This window comes from Anopheles marshallii, chromosome 3 (assembly GCF_943734725.1).
Source record: "Anopheles marshallii chromosome 3, idAnoMarsDA_429_01, whole genome shotgun sequence".
Lineage (NCBI taxonomy): Eukaryota > Metazoa > Arthropoda > Insecta > Diptera > Culicidae > Anopheles > Anopheles marshallii.
Genome location: NC_071327.1, coordinates 74,157,494 through 74,180,633, shown reverse-complemented (window position 1 = coordinate 74,180,633; position 23,140 = coordinate 74,157,494). Strand labels below are relative to the sequence as shown.

Below are 23,140 nucleotides of genomic sequence, written 5' to 3'. Positions count from 1 at the left end.
TTAAGCTTAGACATCTTTACGTCTAATTTTAGGTAAAGATTGTGCCAAGTTTCAATGTTATCATCAACTCTTTAATAGGAACTTTAAATAGTGTACAATATTTAGTTAACAATATTGAAAAAAAGTATTGTATTACAATTGGGTTTTTCATGGCTACTGCTCATAATGGTACTGCTTTAACCATTATTAATCGTACTAAACGAACTTAAGCTGTCCATTTTATATCCCTCAACTTATTTATAAGCTGCTTCTAGTCAAATCATGATTCTCTATAAAGTTTTTTTTACAAATTGCTCTACACAAACTAGTGGAGTTTATGCACAAGGTAGTTCATTATAAAATAGAATACAAAGAAATTGTATTCTTAGCTAACTTTATGGACTTTTCTATGATTAAATCGGAATTAATTTTAGTCGGACATAGTAAAAATAATGTACTACAATCTGTATCGAAAACTACCAGTGCCCTAGCAAACTGAAAGCGTATAAATTACGGCATTATCCAAGGAATTCGACGATTGAACAAGTCTCCTATCGCTCAATCGTTCAGAACAAGCAACAGTTTGTCCGCATCATGCATGCAGCGAGGCACTCGCCGGATAGTCTTATGATAGCAATATTATTAGTACATAAAGTTAATCAAATATAAGAATCTTCCAACGGTGCCTCTCCGGAGGTCACATTAAGTGGTCCCACAGCGAGACAAAACCACAGCACACCGACCATTCGCAGCCAAAAATCGGCGACAGATTCAACTGTTTCGCGTGCTTTTTTCTGCAGTTGTTGTTGCCGCTACTTTCCGTCCTCCATACGCGCTTTGCTCTTGCCATGTATGTATGCACAGGGCTTTGGAAACGTTTGGCCCTTTGTGTACGTGACAGGCATTGAAAGCGGAACATTGCGTGCTCTATGCTGCGAGCATCTCAAAGTAGCTTGAGGTCCGGGAGAAGCAGTAGCAGAAGTGTCTCTGGAAAACGGCCATCTTTAGTGCGGTGGTTATGTACACGATCCACTAATGTGTGAAGCGGGCCGAGGGGGAGATAATCCTTGCCGAACAACCCACAACAGCATTCGTTTCATTTGTTCAAAAGATAAGAATTTCACGGTCGTTTACCCGGTGGTGATGAATCTCTCTGCCTTAGTAGATCAAAGTGGGGCTCTTCGCAACGTAGCATTCAAGTAGCAACAGCTGTCGCTACCCAATCAACGCAGTTGAACCCTTTTCTACTAGTGCCACTTTCAGCCAGCTCGTGGTGGAGGGAATGAAAGATCACCGGAAGCTGGATGCAAAATAAATCTAAACCCAGCTGAAACTGAATAGAAACCGCATCCACACACGCTGGTCACCGCCGTGCGTGTTTGTGTGTTTGTGGTTAAAAATCGGGCAAGAAGGCGAACCAGATAAGAACTCGGACCAGGCTAATTCCGCCTTTCCGTAAAATAGGGAAAACTTCTTGTCTGGGATCATGGGTATCCTTTAGCGGGACAAAATTGCGTGGAACGAGCGAGGGCTGCGAGGGTTCCGCATCGTGCCGCCTTTCATCAGCTTTTACGAAATCCATCCATTTCCGGGGCGATCGTTCTGCCAATCGTGGGTCGGCAGTCCCTTGTACGGGGTGTTTCATATTTTATGCACAGTTTGGTTCACTTTCGTTCTTTTTTATATTTATTGCCGGAAACCGGAGGTAAAAGGCGATTTTATGGCGGAATGAACATTGAGCTAAAGGCAGCCCGGCCTGGACGGGGATGAACAGTACGCAACAGTCTCATTTTCGCTTGCCCTCAACATTGGCCAATCCTTCCCGGTAGCGATCTGGCCGTACTGGAGCACATTTTGGCTTTCACTTGAATATGTTTCGCTTTTCCTTGCTGGAAGTCCGGTCGTATTGCGCCTTGGGTATTTATTTTTTAGTAGTTTTTGTTTGGTTTTTGCTGCTTTAGCCATTACTCAACGCGTAGGGAAGGAAGGAAGAGAAAGAAACAGGAAACCATCTAGCGAAACTCCGGGTGGATAAGAACATCTTTCTTTCAACAGGCAATATTTCTTTCTCCCGAAGTACTTCTTGGCTTCACTTCAGCTTGTGTGGGAATGGATGTGAGGCGGAAAAAAACACGGATGGTGGTGGATCGACTAAAGCCATCCCAACCACAACCATTTGAACCGGGTCGGAATGGGGCACTTTGACCACCCGTTAGAAATCGCTCTGCATCGATCTGGAACAAAGTGAAAAAGGCAAAGCTCGAATAAGGCAAGCTTTGGAATCGGGAGAAAACAGATTTTTGCACACTCTTAATGGCCTGGAGAATGCGAAACGCGAGTTCCAAGAAGATCAAACTTCGGGCAGGCAACGGAAGGAATTTGTCGACCGAAACCGAGCCCGTGAGTTCGAGCGTCATTCCTTGGCACCATTAGGCGTAAAACACGCCAAGCAACCGGCGGGACGTTACAAGGGTTGATGGGGCTGCGTATTTTTCCAGTTGTTGCACCCGACAAGCAACAGTTTCGCCACGGGATGTGGGCGCCATTTTTGCAACGCGTCGCGTGTTGCAACCGTTTGGTCCCACCTCGAGGCTTCCAACCGTGAGGCGTAAATGCGTGACGACTGATGCTCCCGGGGCCCGAGTCGGCTCGGAGCTGTTGCGTGTGGCTGCGGAGCATTGCACCATACAGTGGAAGATTTATGTTACACGGTACAATAAAACTAACATTTTTACAAGCTTCGTTTGCGGAGCACGAAAAGCTATCATTTGTGCAGACAGTACTCAAGGCTCAGTTTTCAGTGTGAAAGTGTTGAAAAAAAAAGAAACAGAAAGAAATAGTGCTCGGAAGGCATGAAACATTTTTCACGCCCTCTGCTAGCAAAAATTTAGATAAAAACTACTCGACAAATACTAGCTCCATTCATAGGTATGTTCCTGCATACCGGAAAACAAGAAGCCGCCATTCCTACGGCAACCGTTTCTTAATTTTTTCTTAGGCCACTTGGCTGGTTCTGGCTTCTTATAACGCTGTTTACGTTCGTGAGACGTGCGAAAAATATAAACGCACGAAAGCATGTGGATTTGGAGGCGTATATATTTTTCATTTCACAGTATGCTCCCTTGGCCACCAGCTCGGTACGTGACGGGGAGTTTTGATAAACAAACTCATGAAGCTTAAATAATTTAAGTTTGCCAAAAAATCATGGTCCAGTTTGGAATGTTTAGGTGTGACAGAAGGGGAATTTTTAATTTATGTTGTGGCAGGATTTGCATTTGTTTCTATTGTGAAAATATTGAATAAATAAACTCTGGAAAAATATGCACATCGGCTCACAGGATACTCACAGGATATGCAGATAAGTAATGAACGTAAAAAGTGTTTGGCACGAAAGTAATTCGCAACCACATACTGTAATGTAATTCGTAACAGAGTGTTTCAACAGTCGTTGTCGTATCTGATCAATTGGTTTTTAATGTTTGACGGCAGAGGGCGCTATACTGGGCCGATCTAGCGTAGAAATTATTTGCGCCGAAAATTCCCGATCGAGTAGACTGGTGGACGACAACACTGGAAATAACTAACGGCCAACGAGGACGTCATGTTTTAGCTCCTTTCTAACGACAAATAAAAGGCGGTTTGTTTTTTTTAATAATAAGGAATGCTAGTATTAGTCCATTTCTTGAGGCTTAAATGTGTTTCGCTACGTATTGGAACAACGTAGAGCAGTTATGCTTCGATTTTTTGAAGTTCTAGTTTCTAAAATACAATACTCCTCAAAACATTTTGTATCAGCAGTTACACAACTGTGTATATCTTTCATATTGAAATGAATTTTAAACTAAAATTAGCTATTAAACATAACGTAAGAAGATGATGTCCTCGTATGTACCACTATTTCTCTTGAAGTCAGTCTCGCCCCACCATTAACTAACCACAATCAACGAAATTAGGCATGTTCGGCCGAACCCATGACGTTGAAAGAATTGGACGTGCCTCACGAACGACTTGCATGGATCGTGTAGTGTACCACTTACATATCAACTCGAATGTTACCACCCCCGTTCAACAATTCTTCAACTCCTGCCTGCGACCATTTCCGCATCGGTCCACACTGACACTCTTTTTATCGGCACGACTTTATAACACGTTCGCAACCTACGATGTCGTCCCTCCGTCGTAAAAGCCACCCGAGAACCATAAACATATTCAATAATATGCAGCCCCCCATCCCCCCCCCCATCCGGAACGACTCGCATCGTGCCTTCGTGCCACGATTATAGGATGGGTTCCGACAAAAAAAAATCATAAAAGCTTTTCGCTCGTTTGCCTTCGGCTCATCTAGCCTCATTGTGCAAGTGATTAAGTAAAAGCACCCCGACAGTTGTGTAGCGGGAACCTTGTTTTTTTGTTTAACATTCATATATGATGCTTCGGAGTGTTATGTTGTGGGTAGCGCATCGGTTGGTTTGTTATTTCATTTGGTTTATGATGACATTTTTATTGGAACAACTGGTGTGATCGTACGATGCGTCAGCGCTTTCGTATGGGTGTTGCACTTTCCGAACGTTTACATGGGGCAATTATGTTGGAACGGAAATTATGTTTAGTGAGTTAAACAAGTCATAAGTGGAAACATACTTACTTTAATGTTTCGTATTGCTTCAATCGTTCCAAAATACTAATTTATTTGATTATTCGATCACCTGTCACCTGTTGGGTGAACTGTTAATTTGCCCATAAATGCCGTCCTGTACAGCTGTGAACACAAGACCGCAGCTTGCAAACCAGTTTCAACGCTCCATTCATTAATTAAAGCATCTGCACCAAAATCTATACCTTTTCGGTTTGGCTTCTGATCACCTACCAGCCTGGCCAGAAGTGAAACATGGCAAAGCATCGAGAGATTTATGAGTTTCAATATCGATGCAGATTGTCATCATACATCACCTGGGATTTTATGCCGACACATGGCAACACTGTTTTATTCATCTTCCCGCCCTTCCCACCACCAGACTCAGCAGGACAGCATTGAGGAGCTTAAGCGATCGTAAGGTGGTCTGACATCGATGTTAAAGTATCGTAAAAAATCATATTCATTCCATACCACACTTGCTGGAACTTGCTGTTGCTGGAACGCCCCACAACGGGCTAGAACCGGTTTTTTGGGTGCAAAGGTAAATTTCTGAAGCGCGCTAAAATCTTATTTACGGCAATAACTTGCACCTAAACGCTTACAAAACACGTCTGCCCGAACCAAAACTCTACCCATCCGGGGCCGGGCTTAACAGCAGGATGATACCCCTGGACGTGTTTTTGGCAGGAGAACCGAAAAAATGTGCGGCAAACGGTGTAAAGTTCTCCGCATTGGATGAAACCGAAGAAACACGATCCGGGGGGAATGTGAAGCTTCCCGGTTTGTGGTGGTGGTTCCGTGCCGGCAGGAAGGAAATTGAGTTTACGAGCTCAATTTCAGCTGTGAAATTACTTAGATAGCGTCAGTGTCAGCCATTGCGACGGTTCCACCCCCGGCTGAAGGCCAACCATCGTCGACGAGCTGTAAAAATGTAATTCCCCAACAATTTTCCACCATGTCGTTTCACGGCCACACCCGCCACGGTGCTGTTCTGCTCCCCGCTGCACGCTGGATGACTTGATAGAGCGAATCGACTCCTCGCTGAAGGATTCCCTACGTCACACTGGGAAATGGGCAATGGTTGAACGCAACCGCCGCAGGCCGTGTTTATAATTCGTAATTTTATTTTTATTTAGATTTATGCACTCCAACTCTCATCGGGTTTCCACGAAAGCAGGCTCGTTCATTCCACGAATTGCTCGAATTGTTCCCCATCGCACCGGAGAGCACGCGTAATAAAACGGCGGTCATGCCAAACAACCGGTGGTACCAAAATACCACTCTCCGTCTTTCGCTTTACCCGCGGCGTGACATCTTTTCTCGTTAAAAAAGCTGTTTTCCCTCGTTTTTTTCCCCCACGGTCTGGTAGTTCCAGCTAGTTAAAAAGCAGCAAATGTTTCATAGTCCAATCGATTTTATTTATTTATTTCACCATTCTCTCTTAACCGTTGGTGCTTGAGGCAGACGCTACAGGCAGGCAAACGACCAGTGTCGGAAGGGCCTCCCATTTTTGAGGTGTGCTGGAAATGTAAGATGGTGCGAAAGATAATATTTCTTGCCGTAGAGCATGCTGCTCGCGGTTGGCTAAATTACCAACATACCATAAAATGAGAAACCATGAGCGTAATATTTATGTCAGCGATTAATCTCCCCAGCGGTACGCAGGATGAAAGATAGCCACGCAAAACGGTAATTGATATACCATGTGCAGGAGCCGTTTGGTGGAGCGCGCTTTTGTGAAAAAAAACTTTGTAAATCGAAGTTTTTTTCAAAGTGGACTGCTTTTAATCGTAGCATTAGCCATTTTTGTGATAATAAAAATAAAACGGCCAAATAATCTATTCATGTTTGAATGCCTCAATCTGCAATAAAACGTCATTCGGAAGTGTTATGGGTCAAATGAATTGATCACTTTCATCAAATTGCATCACATGTGGATATTGTGAACCCGCAATACACTGGAAACTAAAACGTTTGATAGAGTTTAAATTAAATAAAAATAATATTTGAAATTGGGTTTTATAATAAAATATATTTGCTTAGATTTGAAAAATACAGATACAAACGAGAGCTTCCATTATAAAAATGATTGTGGGAAAGGAGTTTGACAAACCTGGACGAATTGGCGAATAAAATAAGCTGGAAGTATCAATTTCATTATTCATTTGAATTTTGACCGAGAGGTTAATATTGCATTAACTATACTGAACATCATTCCACGCCAAGATATATTCTGTACACGCATTAAACATATTGCTATTTGCTTCCTTTACCTTTTTTAACGGTAAGTTATTCAAAATGCTTTAAAATTGTACTGTATTATGTTGTAAAGATTCAAGATTTAAGATAGACTTAGATGTTATTTAGATTTCGTCATCTTTAGGCGAGTTTTGCAGTTATGTTTTATACAAATTGCCCAAAAAATTCGATCAATCATGAAGCTTCCGATTAATATAAAACGTTATTGATGTCTTTTGTTCACAATCCGGTACTAACTCGCTCTCTTATTAAAAGGTTCTACCATTGGAAAATGAAATCCACAACAAGGAATCTATTTTTGAGCGGGAATAGCACGGTCCATTGATTGGTTAATGAGCGTGAAATTGTCCGCCGTACACCATGGCAACTCGGGAAAATTTTAATCCAGACGATTTCGGTAACAATGCTCCACCACCGTAAAGCTTTGCCATATGATCAACAGACTAGTTTCCCGTTTGAGCAAATCGTTTTACTAGATCGTACCCCTGGGCAGACGCTTCATGGTTACTAATCTGCCATAAGCTTGCCGAGACACATTAAGAAGAAAACGGGTGTTTAAATACGCAACCGTGGAATGTATCACAGAATACAATCTCATAAAAACTGTTGTGATTAATGGATTAAAATTTAATGCCCCAATTTACGACTTGCTGCCCGTTAAAATGAGCAAGCAGCGTACGGAACTGGATGCGCAGTATGGATTCAACATTCAGTGTCAGCAGGTTTTGGTTGTTTTCTTTTTTTGCAATACGGTACAAAAACCGGCTCAGCAACGTGGGCAGCGTGTGAAAATTTTATTAAGATCCTTGTCTCATATCGCCCGGTAATGGAGGCGCCTGGTTGTCTTCACGATTAAAACCGTTGGCTGGTGAGAGTGAAGTGAAACAAAACGGGTCCACCACCATGAGGCAAGATTAATTAATCATTTGTTTTTATTAGCCAAGTCACCGGTAAACTATATCCATGTGCGATCCAGTGCAAAACCCCGTAACCGTAGTGCCAGCAGAAGGAATGTTGCATAGCGCCTAAGTGTGTGTGTGTTTGTGTGTGTGATCTTCTTGGTAGCGGGGTCGGCTGTCACCGATCCGAGCGTTAGCCATAAGACAGCCATAAAAACGCTGTCCTCGGATGGGGTAAGATTAAGAAGCACACCACGATGCGTAGCATCGGTATGGATGGTACGGCAATGGTTGGGTCGCGCGATTGCGTCGAGCTGAACGCAATCGCAGTTGACGAGTTGACACCCGTGCGCTATTAAGATAAATGCTTACCGTGGAGTCGGGGTTTGGCGGAAAGGTTCCGTACAATCTCGAAAATCTCTTCCCATTGCGTAGAGGGAATGACCCGAGCCGGGCCCGGCATACAAACGAAGGCGTCATCCGTGTTAATTAGTGCTGTTTGCGTGATAAATGAGCTCTTTTGTGACGGGTGAAAAATGAATTCTGTGCAATTGCTCGAGCAGCGAACCATCGTTGCTTTGCGATACACAAATTGGAAGAAACCACTGTTAGAAAGAAAACTAAAGATTGATAAAGGCTAGAATATCTGTTTAAATAGATTTCAGGTTTAAGATTTCAATGGAATAATTTCGAGTATTCAAGAAATTAATTACGTTTTGACGTGTTGGTTGTAGTTTTTTTTTTATAAAATCAACATTTAAACATTAATACTAAAGCTAATCGAAAAGCTCATGTTTGCGAATTGCCTGCGAACAGGCGCAATTATGGAGGCGCCCGGTGGTTTACATATTTGCAGGGAAGATGGTCAAGCAAATCCAAGAACGAGGCTACTGTAAAGCCAAAGGAGTTGTAGAAAAACAAGGGCCTAATATATTTAATATTAGCTTTTGGAAAACTGAAGTATATTTTCAGCATAACAAGATTCCATATTTTGTCTTTTTTCGTCAGACTCTTTAGTCGTTCTTTACTTTTTTGTCTAATCAGAATACAATTACCAGGCTAAACCTGTGCCCGTTGTTGGATGGCACAACGGCACGAACACGGAGTTTAATGCTTCGCACGAAGCAAATCAATCGATATTCATTCTCATCCGTCCTTCCGAGCATCCTTCCAGCAAATTCGCTACGCGGAAGAAAGATGGGCTGCAATTTTTCGCGAAACCCCGAAGCCAACTCGGCATTTATTTTACTATCGCAATTTTCCGAAGCCAAAGAGACACTCGTCGTCATGCTGTCGCTGGCAAAGTGTTGTGGAGCGGCTGTATCGTTTGCCCGTGTGCGCCGCCGGGAAGCTACGCCCGGTAGATATGGCGGAAACACACGTTGGCCTTTAGACACGATGGCAGTATATAGCAGGTTTCATATAGCAAACGGTGGGACCGGATACCGGAAACGGCAAGTCAGCCGTTTTGTATGCCTACCGGGCGAGACAATGAACTGTAGCCTTATTCTTGCGAGACACATCGTACAATGAGCGTAAGGAAAAAAAGGTACTAACGATGGAAACCACCGAAAAATTGCGTTGGTTGTGATTGGAAAATAGAGCAGTTAACAAAACCTGAAGGTTGCTTCACTTTTAAAATACGAAAGACAACCAAAGGGTAATGCGTAAGTAATGTACTTTACTGCACATAACAACTCGTTTACTAAAATTAACTTTGTAATATGCTTTGTGGCGCCTATTTCTAAAGCACAACAGCACCGCATATTTATAAATATCGTTTTTCATGTTCACTTTTTATCATTCCCCTATTCCTCAACAAAATAGGAACTATCTCCGAATGTCCCGCTTTCGACTTATCGCAGCCAGTTTCTTTCCACCGACAGCCCATTTACCAACTAACATACAAAACCACCACACCAACACATTTACATAAAGTTGGTTCCCCATGTACGGGTCCCACTGGTGCCGAATATAGGAATGAGTGAATGAGGCATTGGGATGCATCTCGCTCCGCGACTGTCATCCATTTGCACCTGGCCACCACCGTGCGCGTCAGGTACTACTATCACTCGAAAACGGAAAAGCGAAAGGAGAGCAATTAAAAAAAATATATATATGTGTATGTACCTGCAACACAACAGATGCCTAGCCGTTGCCCGGAGGCTTTTCGGGATGCACTCGGTCGTCGAGATTCGCTAGCAATGGGTGGATGCGTTTTTTTTTGTGCAACCCTGTGGGATTTTATTTTTTTGCTTGTGTCCTCTTACTTTCCCGATCTGTTTTCACGATAAGCAAGCCTATCGGTCCGCCGTCACCGTCCGGTGGACGTTGGTGGTGGTGGGAGCGGTGGGATCCCAACACGATGTTTAACTTTCGTTGCGCCAGCATCGCTGAACGATGCGATCCTGTAGAATCTGGCACATGTCAACCCTTAAATGGTCAGGATCTGATGGTGGCCATAGAGAGGATTTAATGTGTGTAGGAAGTAAATTATCAGAAGGTTTAAAAATGATGAATTTCAGGCGATCTTAAACATTCAAAAATTCGCATGTTAATACAATTACATTTAAAAATGGTTGTAAATAATCTAAAATACATTTATGTATAACATTTAACGGTGTCCGTTTATCCGTGGAAATCAATTAATCGGTTTGCAAGTTATCCGGATAACAACTGGACTTCTTAAGAGCAAGAACAGACAGAATATCCTCTGCCAATGGATTAGAATTGAGATTGTTCTCTTTTTTTAATATCATTTATACATGTGAAGAATTCCATCTACACTTGTGTTATGGTGCACGCAAGGGTCTAAAAAGATACAGCATCCACCCAGCTTTTTTATGCACCCTTATGCTTACGATAGCCACTTCAACCGGCTCCAGCAAACGACGGTGGATGATGATCGTGGTCGCGCCGTTCATCGACAATCCGTAACCGTCCCCTTTTCCCCTGTTCAACGAGACAAAATGTGGTCTGTAGTCTGGGGATTCGCTGGGTTGTGCAGTAGTGGTCCCATCGCCATCGCAAATGCAAATTGCAGACACAAACCGAAACCGGCAGCAAACGGAACGGGTTGAACCGAACTGGGTACGCAAGGGGCAGTGAAGAGGGGAGCCAACGGGCGGGTAGGCAGAATGTGAATAGACATTATTCTTGCCACTATCTGGTCGCTTTTTTCCCTACTGCGCTTTCACTCACTCTCCTTCTCTCTCATTCCTTCGGTTCCGTCTTCTATCGCCCTGCCAGTACGATGATGGAACGATGTGTAACGGATGTGAAATGACGTTGCACAGCGAAGAAGAAAAGAACGGAAAGAAAATGAAGAAGGCTCCCTGTCATTTTCCGTGGCGCAAGGATCCACGGTAGTATCCATCAAATGAACGAAGATTGACGAAGCATGAAGCGAACGAGCCCATACATGCATACCAAATTTACCTCGTTCGCACGAACTCTTTCGCTTAGCGTCGCATCGGTCCCCTCGGATGCGGCGTCTCGACTGCCACTTGTCATCATCCGTCGGTATTTTTTCAGCCACCGTCTTCTTCATCGCTCTTGAGCGTTTATTGACGCTGCTGCATCCCATCATGGGCTTGGGTTGATTTTCACTCTCGTCCTACCCTCGAGTTTCATCTCGTAGGTTCGATGATACATTCAACGGGAGTTTGTCGTTGCATGCAGCGGTAGGATAGGTTGAGGCAGAAAAAAACAAAGAACAAACACGGGGTTCCAATTGAATCGGTTACTAAAGTTGTGCGATATCTGCAGCAAATGTCATAACATGGCTTGGGATATTTTGAGGAAAACTCATCAACCGAAATTAACGCAGTTGTTTTTGATATGCGAAGCTTTAAATTCATAAAAAATTCATTGAATTCCTCAGATCCCAACTTGCATTTCGAGTCCGTCGAAGCTAAGACCACTATCTCATAAATCATTCTTAGAAACAATGAATCAACGTGTATCAAGAGAGCAATTTATTTTATCTATTCCCGTATCCTTCTGTTGTGGTGATTTAAATACTTTGTGTGTTCTCTTTGACCTAATGGTTTGGCTATTTGCAATGAAACATTTTTTATGCTGCCAGGAGCTCAACATGGCTATATCTATCCAAGGGGAAAACAAAGAAACAATCACAGATCGGTTCGTTTGCTCTGACCAATCGAAAGCCAATTATACATGCAGTTCCAAATCAAAGGTTCGTTTAATTGCCACAATATGGTGTTCGATACCATAAGGTGGATGGAATCCATTTCATTCCCCGAAACCCGTTCTCCCTTACCAAACTGGTCACGGTGGCCAAGTTATCACAGCCGGAATCTTTAGCGCTAAAGCTCGTATCCTTTGCAGCGGAACCATTAATTTAAGGATTAGAAATTTGAATTTCAATTATTAGATTTATGGTGGCAGGTCGGTGGAACTTCCTTAGCATATGGTTTTGAACCGATGCTGGCTAAATCAGTTTGCCAATGAAAAAGTACTTACGCAAAACCCGTTGTAGCCGCCGGTGCGCCGATGTAGTTTCGGGCAGGAAAACAATCATCAAATCGATGAGGAAACCCCCGGAAGCATGGGGTTCAAGTGCAGCAGTGCAATTAAAACAAGGTGCCTATAAATCTTGGCCCATGCTCATGTTCCGCTCCGTTTCCCTTCCCTGCTCCACGATCGGGACGCTGCTGACCGCATCATGCACACGGACCATAAAGCAGGAAGCGAAATAATGCTTCCGAACGCCTCCCGGGCACGATTCGGTGTGGGGTGGGGGCCCATATTTTATTAGCTCCCGGGGAGGAAGACGCAATAAAAGTGGACTACGGGGCTGGTCGCAACTTAAGTAATAGGAAGATTTAGAGGCGTCTCCAACGGGGTTTTATGGGTTTTTTGCGGTTTGCAGACCGGGTTTCTTTTTTTTTGCGGCGTTCCGTCCGGGACATGTCACGTTTGCTCGTACGTTTGCTAGTACATGCAGGCATTGCTGTGATAACACGATAAGAGATTGAACACAGCTGAATGGTATTTATGAGTGTGTGTGTGTGCGTGTGTAATATTATTACCGTACACTTGTTTTTGATTTGCTTTTTTTACTAAAAAAAAAAATAAAGTTTGAAGTACAGAAGTAGAAACACATGTTTGAGAGTTTTTAGAGAGTTCCGAGAGTTGTTAAGCTCCTCGTATTTGTAACTGGAATCTTTTCTTGCCGAAAGTTTACATATTTAAGAATACGTTAATGAAAGTCAATCGACGTTATTGGGCGATAACTTCCATGCATTGACTGGTAGGTGTATTGTTATCAGATATTCCAAAAATCCGAAAATAAAATTTCTCTTTATATCAACCTACAGTACAAGTAAATAAACTGTTTAGTCTTACTTTGCGTTTAATTACTCTAATTCCAGCTACTAGGTTCGATATCAAGTTTTTGGGAACGGAAATTATTGACTCAGTTAGTACGAGCGTACAATTTCGGCCATTTTGTGTGTTTTTTTTGTATGGAAGGTTTGCAAAAAAAAAAAAGAAACTTATTACAGCAATGCCTGAATCACAGCAGCCCTGCAACAAGATTGTGTGAACCAAGCTGGTACCAAAAAGTGGAAACATTGATTGCAAAGTGTTTTCAATAATTAAACCGATAGCTGCCTGTCGTTGACTCTGTCCCATATTTTGAACATTTCATTATCTTCATGGAAGGAAATTATACTTCACTTGGCTCTGTAATGTAAATTGATTGTTTACTAAACTTCAAATTAGCTTCTCTGCTGCAATAGTTTATTTAGAAAAGTCCTGTTTACACTGAAAACATTCACAACCATTCTCTAAACAGCGTCAAGTGTTGCTAATGCTACCATATAAAAGTAAAATAAATTAAATTGTCTCGCGCTCACCACAATGTTGCAAACCGTCCCAATTCTCCTGAGCAACACAGTCAACTGCACACAAAAAAAAATGGCTTCCACGAAACCGTGGCACTTTTCCTACCATCAGCGCTCCCACTGTAATCAAATCTGCCAGGATTAAAATGAAAAATTGATTACATGCAAAACGCACAACCACCAGCGCAACAACACCGGTGTTGGTACGGTTGTGCACTTCACGGTCAAGCCCAACCAGGTCGTCCCGGGTCCCCGTGACGGGAAGCAATAATAATTCATCACGGTCCCAAACAAACCGTTTGTGCGTTGGTGCCTTCTTGCCTTCGGGTCGTCGGGTACCACGCGGAGACGCACAGCTTTCAAATCAAATCACCTTCATAAACAATTTAATATTAATGTCACAATTATGCTGCGGTCAGCAAACCCTCCATACACACACAAACGCACATGGGAAAAAGCTCCATCCACCTGGATTCGTACGGTCAGGTTGTGTACGGGCGTAACCTATCCTTCCGAAAGCTCGCCATTTTTGCAGCCTGCTGTCCGGGGGATCACGTGCGTGCGTATGGGATGGGCCGACACTGACGTATGTATGCGTGATCGTACGATGCGTGCTGCTGTTGCTTTTTTATCGTTTTGTGCAGCGTATTTTTGCACATCGCATCATCAGTCATCAAGGGTTGAGCTTTTCTGGGGCGATGCCCATACATCCCGATTGCATCCCGAACAGCAAGGCCTGCAGTAAAGGGGGAAAAGCGTTCTGCCCGTATGTGCGTCACTACAGAATGAAAGCTACACTTGCGTACGCAGCCGTACGCACTATCGTTTTGTGCGTAGGTGGGTGATGACTTTACACACACACACACGCGCAGACATGGAAAGGGGTTCGTACGCACACGCATGTACCCGGAGTGTGCCTTGGCGGAGAGCACAAACTGCAGATGCATTCGACTGCAACATAACCGACCGGGTGGTTGGTTTCCCGATGCGTTCGGGCGACGGTGACTGTGCATGTGCACAGTTGGGGGGTACATAAGCCATGCGCTTCTCTATGTACATATGTAGCAGCACATGCAGGCAGGTGTACGAACGAGACGGCAAGCGTACGGCATACGATACGGTGGTCACATTCAGTGGTGCAGCGAAAAACGGCCGTTATTGAACTGACCTACATGCGTGGGAATTTGCACAAATTAAACCCCACATCTCTTGCACAGCCTTTCCACGCGGTCTATCAATTCTGTGTGTATGTTGGGAGAGTGCCATGCTGTTCGGCAGGCGTACTCGAATACTTTTTTGTTCCTTGAAATCCTTTTGCGCTCTAACACCTGCAAGAAAATTGGAAACGAAACCAAAAAAATGCACCTGAACCCGAAGTACTCATAAGTGTGTGTGTGCTTTTGTAGGATGAGAATGGAAAAAGTGAAAAATTCGACCCCCGGGAACCAGGATGGCGTAAAAGGTTATACGCACATCAACAACGATACATTGCATCTCACTTATTACAAGAAAAAAAAACAGGCGTTACGTTGTATGTGTGTGTGTATTAGTGAATATAAAAAAGATGATTAAACTCCTCTTGGATTTTGCATGTGGGAGTGAGCACTTTATGCGTTAATCGCGGGGGTAGTGTATAGTTTTTTCCCCCCACAACCAAGGCCACCCAGCACGGGGTGAAAATGTCACCCTTACCATTGATGAATGAGCCCTGTTGTCGAGAGCATGGAAAAAAGTGACCTCAACCAATACCGATGCAATTCAGGCGCACCCACACACGGAATTGTGCGGTCAGGAATCAACGAGCTACCACGCCCTGGCTACCTCTGGGGATGTGAAAAATAAGGGTCCTCAGTACGGGTGGTACCTCCCCAAGCGACTGGTTAGACCGCACATGTTCGGTTTGACCTTTGCCTGTCGATGTTGCTTCACGTTTTCCACACCCAGGGAGGCTTATCCTCACCTTCATCAGCTAGCTGTCATCCGAACCACCGTGTCGACCGTTGAGAAGGCTATATACCATGTAGATGTTACGATAAATCGTAAAATGTCCCCCTAAAGCTCATCTGCTTTTTGAAAACCCGAAACGGGCTGGGAAAACATCAAAGGGAAGGCTGCGGTTGCGCTAACTCCAATAGCCAGTATTGGAATGCTTGTGCGAGCCATGTTTACGCACGATACGTGGAATGATGCTCATCCGAGCACTAACACACACTCACGCAAGTAGACATTTGAAAAAGCTCACAAACTGCATCTCACCTGCAGCAGCTTTTGCTGAAAGTGCATCACACCGTGGCATGGCTGTGTATGTGGGTCCCTTCACAAACACACCCAACCGACAAGGTCCTTCAACAGTCCGGTAGGGCGAGCACTGAACAAACGGCAGTAGCAAAACAGTGCTGTACGGAGAGATTGTGACTTGCTGGTGCATGTTGGTACTGACAGCATGCAAAAGCCTACTCTCTACACACGTTATCAGCGCGAACATACGCACACACTTACACGCGCAGAACGCCACGACTGGCAAGGCTTACACACAGATAGTACGCATCCGTACGCAGTGGACGACGTTCGTGGCGCAGTTTTTTCCCACCCCGCCCCCGTAGCTACACCCCTCTCTGGGAGTTACCCCGGGACAGTGTGACTGCCAGCACTTTTTACTGATCCTGCGGCGTGATTTGCGTATTTTCTCATCGACCGGGCGCTAACCGGAACGGGGAAAGCAATTCTTTATGGGCGCTGGGCCTATAGCAGGCGAGCGCACACACATGTGCGGTTGGGTTTGGGCCAGGAATTCATAAATTTGGGTGTTGTTGTTGATTTTTTTCTTCCGAGGAGGGGATAACGGTGGCAATAAATAGCGTGTACGCACACCGGAATACGTGGGGGGTTGACTGGTGGTGCACACGACGAGTGGACGAGATGTGTAGAATTTTTGTTTTTCTGGTTGGGTTCGACTTTCTGCCATGTTGAACATTCGTTCCACACCGCAGCTTCCCGCTGTAAAGTGCTTACGCAGTAAGGGAACGGCACAAAGGGGGGGCTTTTATCACACATACACATACACATACTCGCGCGTCACTAACTACATTGTGCAACAAAATGCAAAAACTACTCGTACAGCGTACGCATCCAATCGATAGTTTCGCCCGAAAGCTGCCAACTCATTTTCCTCCCGAAGCGTTGATGAGAAAAGCAGGACTTTCGGTTTGTGGTTTGCCTTTTTTCGCACCGTACAAAATCTCCACCCAATTGATGTTTGTTGGTTTTTTTTATTGTTGCTTTAGTGCTGTTACGTTTCGCTTTTTTTTTGTTTAAATTGTTCAATTTTATTATTTCATCGTGCGAATGTTAGCATTTTTACAGGGCGGAACTTTCCAACCCATGTCCAACGGGTGTCAAAGGGTATTATGAAAATATGGCATTTGTGCATGATTGCTGAGGACATAGCGGATAAAAAAACAAACAAAAGCTCTCTGTTCTGATCCAGAGAGAATAGAAATGATTGATGAAATGGTGCATCTGTCGATTACAAAAAACAAAAATGGGTTCAAATGTGTTTTAAATATTTGTGCCTGCAGTACAAACTCGAAAGTTGAATGGTTTTACAAATTGTTATCGTGGCAAAGGAATATTATTTGCTATGTATAGATTGTATGTGCGTATTTCTAAAAAAGTATATTCGTAAAATACTTTCCAATGGGGGGCCATTTTTTGTGCGAATCATTGGTCATGACAGTCGGTGGTGGCGATGGTTCTTTTTTATTGTTAGTTGTCGTGTTGAGGTACGTTGTTTCGAAGCATCACTGTTTGCCCATTGCTCTGTACACTAACGTAACACCCTTAAATAAGCCCTGGCCTTACTTTCTTTTTTTATCTGGCGCTAAAACTGCTGCAGAAATCCTGTAAACCTCCCTTGATCGAGCACCATCGTCTGTCAACCCAATATGCTAGTCTTTCTAAAGAAAACATCAACGGCATCATTCCATCTCAATTTGGATCTACTACGAATGTTCTGTCCTTGTGGAAGACCTAAATAGACTTTCAGGAGTGGGCCGTCCGGTGTCATTCTAATGACATGATCTACCCAACGGAGCCTAATTCGCTATACGATAGTGAGTTTATCGTTCATTTTGTTTTTATACGGGAAATATACTCGTTCTTAGCATCCTCATTCTGAGCTACCACAAACTGTAGAACCTATCCTGGTCATGGCACCAATGCATAAATCACCCATCAAGGTCGTTGTGATTACACTAACCGAGTTTCAGGGGACAAAAAAAATTAAAATAATAATATATATCAAATGAACCATTTTTGTTACTAGTTCCACAGTTAATTTAAACAATTATGGTTGAAATATGCAACGCATATGAAAAGATGCATCTTTGTAGTTAGTGTAAGTACAACAAATTTACTTGACATGTACATAAATGTCGGAAACAGATAAGTTCCTGGTATAATATGAGGAAACAAAAAATTTGCTACGCACCAGATCATTACCCATGGCAACGAAGGAGATTGATAAAATCCTGCATCGGAGCGCAAATCACATACTACACAACAATTTATGTAAACATTTTCACCATCACCTCACCGTGTCAGCTATGCCAAATTTACTCCCCACAAGGGTAAAGAATGTTCCTCCAAACGCACGGTTTCTTTCATCCCCGGCACCGTCAGATGATCGTTCTCAATCTTCTTTGCCACAACGCAAGAGCGACAGGCGCGCAGTGACGTGGCATAAAGTAACGACATACCTGATGCAAAGTAATTCGGTCCTGTCTTGATGCTGGCTGTTCCTCTTTAGACGACAACCCCGTGCAGCATTCCGTGTCGCGAGGGTGTTGAGCTGCCGACGAGAGCATTTACCGTTTCACACGGTCGAAGTGAATTACGTGATGCCACGATCCGGCGTGCAGGTCCAACCAGCGTGTCAGTCAACGGTACCGGATGCTGGACGAGATTGAAGAATGGCGTGGGCAACCACCGTTTTCCTCCCACCGTCAACAAAGGGGAACGGGGGCCTAGGATTTGTTGTTTCTAGTCGGCGGCAAGATTAATTCTCAAGCTAAATGCTTACGGTAAACAAGATCGAAACCGCTCGGGCTAAATTTCGCACCGGCGAATCCCAACGGCTTCCCGGGCGATTACGAACCTGGTACGGCTCGCGCTATGTTCCGCCAGCGGTACAGGGAACGAAACAGATTCTAACGCCATGAAAAACCGATGGCAATATGTTCATTTTCACAATCTCCGAACGTGGAAAAGACGAACGGGCTGCTCATCCGTTCGGTTGCGCCATCATTTACCACGAAACTCCTACCCTGCTGCCAGCGTCTATAGTATGTCTAGCCCGTAATGAGTTTTTAAGAAGTTTGGGTTTTGGTGGAAAACTTTCGCACCGTAATTATGTTTGGCTATGACTCCGAGCGTCACGCTACCAACCGGTGTTTTGTTTGCCTTCCTGGGCTGTAGTCACCAAGCTGGGACGGAAGAGGCATCTTGCCAGCGTTCCCGAGAAAACCGGTCCAGAGCAAAACCGCAAATGGTGTTGATGTGTCGAGAGGCCGGCTCATTTACACTCGGCTCGGTTTCGGGGTTGGCGGATTTTGCTTCCTATTTTCCATCCTATTGCTTTTGCATGTTTCGTTTCTCCTTCTTCTTGCTACGTTTGCTCATTTTTTTTGCCCTGGCTTCTGAAAGCATGGCGCAACAGCGTAGAAGGGTAGAAGATTTCGCGTGGAGCCGAAACCGCTTGCTCCACCGTAGGCGGCAGGGTTTAAAAATATTGCAACATGGCCACAGCAAAACCGGTCTACCGTTTCGCAGCGGTGGATTTAGCGTTTTGGGTTTGCTTCCTCATGGGATCAAACCTGGGCACTGCCGAAAGGGGTTGTGCTCGATTTTAATTTTCGAAATGGATCCTTAATGATTCATACCGCAGACAAATGTTGGCCGTACCGTAGCTGCCGGTGCCTCATCTCGGCTGTTATCAATGTAATGAGTTCAGGCTTCTTTGAAGCGGTTAGTTTTGCGGGTTAAGTGGTCACGTAAAGCATCCCAATGGCTTCTGTCAGATCGATCAGTTACGCCAGGTACGCTGCGAATTCTGATGGAGATACGGATAGATGGTTTCTCTTTCTAGGAATGGTAACATATGAGCATGACAATCTTGTGTCCAAGGAAAGATGCAGTGCAAAGTAATTACTTCTCGTGCAGTGGATGCAAGATCAGTTGCAGAGGAAATGCAGTAAAGTAATTAACGAGTGTGAATAATGTTGCGCATAGTACAACCATAGAGAATATTCGCAACACTCTGCATTCGACTGCAACTGGGTGTTACGGTTGAAATAGTTGTGTTACATCCTGTACCATATACTGCATGCCATAATTATTCTTCTACTTAGGAAGCTTAATTATGTGCTGATTTATGTTTCATATTTATTATCGTTGATAGAAACTAATCATATAATAGTTATGCATACCGAAGAATATAATAAATAATTTGATCCTAAACATATGCTCTTCTGCATTTGATGTATGATTGAATTGGCTGCTGAGAAACACTCAATACCGGACAGCATGAGCAGCAGAATAGACATTTTTTTTTTGTTAAAGAAGAACGGATCGATCGTATTGCTTAAATCTATTGGAATCTTAATCTAAAGTACAATTCACATTAATTTGAAGACATTTCCTTCTGCGTAGTTAGACATTTATTACTATACTTTATGCTATTTGCACCTGGAAAAATCCCGATCGCCGAGCGCTATCAATTTTAGTAGCACTGACGATGGCGCCCTCTTTGCTCAAACGATAGAAGTTCCGATCCTGCATAATCGGCAGGCTGTGTACGGCCGAATTTTAACTTTTGTAAATGCTCAAAATGGAAAACTCTGCCAAGCTTATAATTTTACAGACATGAAATTCCGCTAGATCAAGTTAAGTCCCAAGAACTCATAACAATGTTTTAATGTCCTTTCCAATAACAGGACAAAACCTCAATGACCCTTTCTAGAGAGTACATATTTCAGTTTCTGTTTTTATTTACCAGCTTGCTGCATTCATCATTAAAAAATTCCTACCAACTGAGTTCCACAAATCGTTCGGCATTGAATGTCTTGAAGCATTTTTCGGTTGCTTCTTTGTCGATTTGAAGCTGCCGGGATTTTTGCAGGATTGTATCTGGTTATGTATTTTGAATGAAGTACCTTTTTCCGAGACCAATTTAGGAGCCATTCTCTCAACTCGCTTCTATTTATTGTTTTTCAAATGTCCCAGATTCGATGTGGCTTGAAAACCCGGTCAGCAACAGTGCGTTAAAGGGCTGGTAGTAGTGGGCAAACCGGAGCTCTTGCAGGAAAAAAAGGTTTCTTCCCCTAAAGGCAAAGATTCATTTCACTCCAAAAAGGACACTGAGTTTTCAGTCTAACGCTTACGGTTTTCGCAAGCCACAGGAGTCGGGTTGCTGTCGTTTTTGCTTGCCTTGTTTTTTTCTTGTCATTCTTTTCCCACACCGAACCCATTGAGCCACACACGGCCAGCGCATTGCAACTCCCAAACATGCCTAGCACGAATGGCAGCATAGTGTTGTCGCTTTTTTCGGGCAATGTTAGCAAAATAGAACATACCGGCCTGGGGTAACGGTGGCAAGAAAATGTTGAATGAAAATCCCTTCCCTACTGAGAATGACATTATTCTACACTGGACGCGCTAAGCTGACGGCTGGGGAATGAAAACGAGAGCGCGTACTCGAGGCAGAGATAAAGGATACCCGGTGGGAGTTTCACCAGGTACCAACGAACAAGCATGCCCATCCATCCGTTTCGCAATGGGAGGATTCTACATGAACCGTAAAATATTAATGAGCAACTTTATCCGCCGCAGGGCCGTACAAAGCTCCGCGACCCGTACGGTACCGGGACGGTTCGGACGCGCGGTAGCACGTGGGTCTATCGAAAAGTTATTCGACTCTAATGAGAGTGGCGTGTTTCTCTGTCGCTTCCGTCGCTTGGCAAAGAAGTAAAAGAAATGTTCTGTACCCAAAAGCGTCCCGACCCAGAAAGCATCGGGATAAAAGGTGCAATCAAACTTAACACCTTGAACACCATTTTTTGTAATTTTTCGAAGTGATGTTTAGTCGCGGTCTGTGAGGAATCCACTCGTTCCAGTCGTTCGTGTTTGGGGGAGCGCATAGCGAGCGAGCAGCCATGATAGGAACATGGTGTCCTATCAAACACAACCCGAACTCGTCGCTGCTTTTCGTCGATGGTACATTTAACCTCATTTCCACGTTCCACCGGGGGAAAGAAAATCGCAAAGATTCGAAAGTGTTCGTGAAAATTTACAATCCAAAGCAAACGCCCCAAGAGGTGCGGAAGAAATGGAATGGACAATGTAGCTTCGGTGTCCTTTATGATTGCTCGGCGAACTGATGTGGAAAAATTAGGTTAAAACTTCAGTGCTACCCATGGGGAATAGAAAATAGGAGATGTGATACCATACAGTTTGCTTACGTGGGCAGTGATATGCATATATCTGTGATGACTAAGGATTAGTAACAGCAGCACTAGTATTGAACCCCCCATGGAGCGAAAGACTTGAATAAAAAATGTATATTAACGTTGGTGTTTTGAAGATCAGGTAACGTTGAAAGCACAAGGTTAAGCTAATAAATCAATTATCTTCAGTGTTTATTATATACCTATACGTCATATAACATATCTTAAAAGATGCACCCCAAAATTAAACCTTAAATCTAATTTTTAGAACCTAATTGCATTAAAACCCTGACATTTGCATATAGAGATTTATCAATCATTTCAAAGATCAATTTTCAATTCAAGCGATTTGAGGACCTTATGGACTTGAGATTTAAAAAAATATATATATATACATATCAAAAGGATCCACTGAGCGAAAAAATAAGATTTTATGAAGAATCTTTCTTTACAATCAAGTTTTATTTTGAATAGTAGATTTCAAAGGTCTTTTTTTCGATCTGTTTAAAGAATTTTAACACATTTTGGTGCAAAAATGACAGGAATTTGTTTTGAAATTTGTAACAAGTAAATATTACTCGTAGTTTTTTGTGGTAGAAGTTCATAAAAAACCATAAAATTGCAGCACATCCGTAATGCGCACGTAAATAATCACTGAATAACAACATCAAAATGTTCATCCCATCTACATTCAATTCGATAGAAAAGAACGTGGTAGTAGTTTGGCAATGGAAAAATAATATTCCGATGATCGTACTCTGTACTGCTGGGAAAAAAAACAATTCAACCGTAACCATGTTTAGCCGCTAGCTTCATTTCGACAAAATCAACCAAGTGGTCCAGAAATATTCACTAGTCCCCGCTTTGCCGGGCGCGGGATAGCGAAAAAAATCCTCGAATTGCCGACTATGGCATGAAAAAGCTCCAAACGACCCCATCATCCTCCAATGAATGCCGGTCGTCTCTTGTGTTTTTGTTTTTCTTTTCTTGCCGATG

General features: G+C 43.5%; 1 protein-coding gene across 1 annotated transcript in view; it reads left to right on the top strand.

Annotated features, from left to right (window-relative positions):
- LOC128712136 (cell adhesion molecule Dscam2) overlaps positions 1 to 23,140 on the top strand; it is an 83,817-nt gene that overhangs the window by 14,499 nt on the left and 46,178 nt on the right. The gene's annotated exons all lie outside the window — the stretch shown is intronic.